Raw genomic sequence first — 4,936 nt, 5'->3', positions numbered from 1 at the left:
ATTATAGGAAAAAAAGAAGACAAAACTTGCATTAAATATGAATTATAATTATATAGATGAAAGAAATTAATTTTTAAATATATTAATCTAATATTTTATTTATTATTATAATAACAAGTTGATCCTTTTTTTTTTCTTCATATTTACTTTATCTACTTTTTTTTTTTTCATGTATTAAGCATGATGAATTTAAAGATAAAATCAAATTAAAGCGGAGTCAAACACTTCTTACGGGCCAAGGAGAAAAATATTACATTATAGTTATGGTAATTAATGTTATTTATTATTACTGTTATTATTATTATTAACATAATAAATAGTTTCAAATATTAATTTCGAGAATGTATCAAATTAAACAATTATAGTATTAAGAACATTTTTTAAAAAATATATATATAAAAAAATTGTCAAAAATATTTTAAGGAAATCTAAAAAGAAAGAAAAATCATTAGAAAATTTCAACAATTTTAATCATTTTATAACAAGAACCCTTGGAAAATGTGAAAAAATAAAAATAGAAAGGAAAATTGGAAGAAAATAAAAAATATAAACAAAGTCAATAAATTATTTTTATATACTTCTTCAAATTCATTTCACTTATTTTCCTTCATTATATAAAAATAAAATAATTTTAAAATGTATAGATTTTTAACTAATTTTAATTATATTTAATTTTTCTTTTGCATTTTTCAGGACAAATCCAAATATGAGAAAACCACTTTTCTTAACAATTTTTCTTTCTTGATACTTTTCAAAAACCAAACATAGTGTGGACTAAGCTGGAAAGGAATCAGTAGACATATCTAGACCAAGATCAGTATCTGTGGTCGATATGGGAAAGCTAACTGCGCCACTGTCAATAAGATCCTGTATGGTGTGACGTAAAGAAGCACAATAATCAGTACGGTAGCCTGCCATCTGGTGAAATGCACAGAACTCATGAGCATGAAAACGCGGAGGCAAGGTACTCGGGAGTGGCCTAGGGGCCAATGGTACTAAAACACCAATAGATCGGAATCGCTCAAAAGCTCTATCCAAAGGCATCCCCAAATCAGAATAAGTCCTTTGACGTCGCCGATGGGGACGAGACTGCTCATGCCGTGGGATGCCAGTCTATGGACGCTGAAACTGAAATGAAGGTCGCACCGTGACAGCATGAGGATGCGTAGAAGGGTACAGCTAAACTGGATGAGGATGACGATGCTGTAAAGGTGGGAAATCACTCCTGGATATCTGCAATGATCTCGCATAGGGATGATAACCAGGCCGTCGATGCTGAAAGTCCACAGAACATACGTCTCCATAGCTCTCAGATGATCCACCAACTCCCTTCCCCTCAGTATCCGGAGAAGGAATAATATCTGACCATAATCCTCTAGATAGGCCATCGTCTACATCAAGCAAAGCCTGAACCAATGATCTGAAATCCTGGAATGGGACTCCTGTCAGATGCCGAGCAAACCTAGGATGCAAGCTCCTCAAAAACATGCCCATCTGATCTCTCTCGGTAGGTCACTCAATCATTTCTGCGGCCTTCTCCCTCCAGCGGGAGATAAAAGAAAAAACAGGCTCATCTGATCCCTGTCTAAGAAACTCAAGCTCTCTACGTGTAACGCTCGTATCACCACTGAAGGAATACTGTCTCAGAAACTCCTGTGCTAAGTCCTCCCAAGTTCTCCGACGAGATGACTCTAATGAAGCGTACCATCTCTGTGTCATGCCGCTCAATGACAATGGAAACAAAGTGAGCAACTGTGCCTCATCTAGACCAAGAGCCCTCATAACTGTGCTATAAAGTCTGAGATGAATACGAGGACATCCAACACCCGTATATCTCTCTATATCAGGCATCCTGAAACCGACTGGCAAAGTGGCCACTGGCACATTGCCAGGGTCATCCCATGAAATCATCTCATCAAGATCTCTCATCCATCTAATCCTCCGCTCGAGTCTGTCCATACGAGAATGAGGATCCCCAACAATGGTAACTGGTGTGACAATAGGTGGAACGATAGCAGCCCGATCATGTGAAATAGTATGCAAAGTCTGTGTAGCTGGCATCTGAACGGGTATAACAGGTGGTGTCACTAAATCAGATGGCGTGTCCTCGAGCACTACATGCCTACTCGGCTGACTATCCATCCTCTAACTCAAACTGGCCAATGCCTTCTGAATCGAAACCACAGAAGCAATAACCTAACCAATCGAAACTGACTGTGAATCTGTCTATAGCAGCTCAACGATACGAATCAACATCTCTCTCACTCAATCCAGGGCACTGAACCAAGACTGGGACTACAAATAACCCCTACAAAAGAATCTAAACACAACGACTCAAACACGACTCATGCAACGACACAAGATGCAACGAACAATGACCAATGCATGGGATACACTACAACCCAATATATGACAGGGTGCGACACACAATCATATGGTGACAATCAAAATTTGGATAGACGATAGAATCTCTAGAGTCACATGAGTGTCCAATGTGAGACAACTACAAATATGACTAAAGAATTTCTATCGATGATCCAAAAAATGATCGAGGTGTGAAGAAAATGAATGGGGTGTGAAGAACAACACTATCACGAGATCAATACTCAGTCTAGACCAAAAATATCCTTGATTCAACCTTCAACTCGAGCTCCATAAGAGACAAAATGATAAGGTGATCAAGGCGAATCTCTCGAAAAATGTGTGAATATGAAAATATGCCTTTCACCTTTCTGTAATGAAAATATGAGCATCGAATCGAAAATCGAACCAAGGATCAAACAAAGAATATGGTACTGAGCCCATGATAGGTATATAGTGTAAAAAGATGATCAATGAACATATCCCAAAGTATCGAGTGAGTGAAAACAAAGTGAAAAGGTGTGTCGAGCCAAGAAATGAGAACGAAAGCCCTAAGGAGAAAACATGTTAAACTCATCAAATGAAAAACACAAACTAAGGCGGCAAGACGAAAGGTGACCCAACCGTACTCAAACTCATACCGATCTCCGAGCACTCTCAACTGGAGACTAAAAAGAGGGAATACTGGATCCAAACTGTAACCACAGAGGCTCTGGAAGCCCTCAGATGCACCCACGTGTAGGGAGGGAATCCTAATCGAAGGATCTACGGCTCAACCTACAAGGTCAAGGTGGCTCTAAATGAATAAGGGTGGACTTTAAAATATCCCTGGCAGAAGCGATCATACCCTCCGGCGGTACGCAACCCTCTGCACGTCTTCGAAGAGACGAGGCGCTTCCATGCAAGGTGGTCATCACCTCCACACATGCACTACCTCGACATCCCAGGGGGTTTCCTATGGTGAAACCTCTCAAACTCTCAATGCTCAATAGTCAACTAGAGTGCACAGTGATGGTGTGGGTGCATCCGAAAACCCTAGGAAGCTAAAACAGAAGAGGAAACACACTGGCTACACAAATATCCATGAAACCTAGCTTCGGGCTATACAGGTCTTCAATGATCGTACTCCAATCGACATCAGTGTCGCTCTTCTCCAGAATGCTCCCGTGCATCGATATAGCCCGTCGTTAGACCCTACTCCTAATCTCTGGCTCGGTCAGAGAGCAAACACATAGAAGGTCTCACACTTGCAATAGTGAGAACCGGGATGAAAGGAATGACCGAAACCAAGAGAGTTGGAGGTAAGGGGATAGAAGTGTGACCCACATAGACAGGCAACATGCAATCATACAGAGGGAGGGCAGTCATGCATCATACAGTCAAGCAGAGTACAGGATATATCACTCATGTCCACACAAAAAGTTACAACTATCAGGATGAATAGCGATATGAACATCATGCTCAAAAGACGATCAAGATAATATGCAAGCCAGAGAAACAACACAGCAAGCTGAGTGATGTACAGTGGTGAGTGTATGCATGTGAAGTGATCAGAATAATCATGGAAAAATCAGGATCAATGCGCTAAGCAATACGAAATGATCAATCAATATAATCAGCATGTCAAAATCTCAAATGAATATATCAATGAAGCACAGAGAAAATAGCTATCTCGGAATCCTCTATCAATACGAATCAATCATCATAATTAGCATGTCAAATATCTCAAACAAATATATCAATGAAGCACAAAGAAAATAGCTATCTCAGAATCTCCAATCAAGATAATCGACCAATACAATCAATCATGTCAATGTCCCAAGTGAAAACTCGGGAACTCTCAATGTGCAATCAATAAGTGAGTACCCACTGATAAACTCATCAAACACCACATTTGCTTCATCTTAAGTTCAAGCTTGACCCTCTAATGACCCCCAGTGGAGTCGCCATTTTGTGGACCCCGCATTTTCGAATCGCTCGAATGCGTTTCCCACTCGATGGCGAAACTCGATTTTTATTTTGAAAAATTGATTTTTATTGATTATTTGAAAATGACTTGGAGTCGCCACTTATTTTTGTTTTATTTTTAAAAGGGTAAACAAAATAAGAAAGAAAAACCCTAAGTGTGACTCCTTATTTGGAAAAGGTGATCTACGAAAAACCGGATCGAGTTCGGGGGTCAGGTTACTTATCGGGAAGGTACGGTAAAGACCGTAGCACCCCTCTAAGTCCCTAAAGTCGGGTCTCTACTAATGAGATGAAGCTGACATGACAATCAATAGGAAAATCAATGAATATCAACATGATTACACACTGAGAATCGAAGCAAGCATGAGAGATGGACAAAGTGAGAGAAAATGTGTACCTTAGCAGCAAACAACAACGCGCTATCATGAAAATGAGATTAGTACAAAACAATGATCACAAGATATAGCATACATGTCACTAAACTAAATATGAAATCATCAATAGCACATGTGTCATTTCACTCAATTTTATTTTAAAGAAAATTTATTTGATGTTGGGCCCCCACCAAAGCCCATTTATTTTTGTATGAATTAATTTCGTAAATTCT

This window comes from Vitis vinifera, chromosome 14, assembly GCF_030704535.1.
Source record: "Vitis vinifera cultivar Pinot Noir 40024 chromosome 14, ASM3070453v1".
NCBI lineage: Eukaryota > Viridiplantae > Streptophyta > Magnoliopsida > Vitales > Vitaceae > Vitis > Vitis vinifera.
This window is presented reverse-complemented; position numbering follows the sequence as displayed.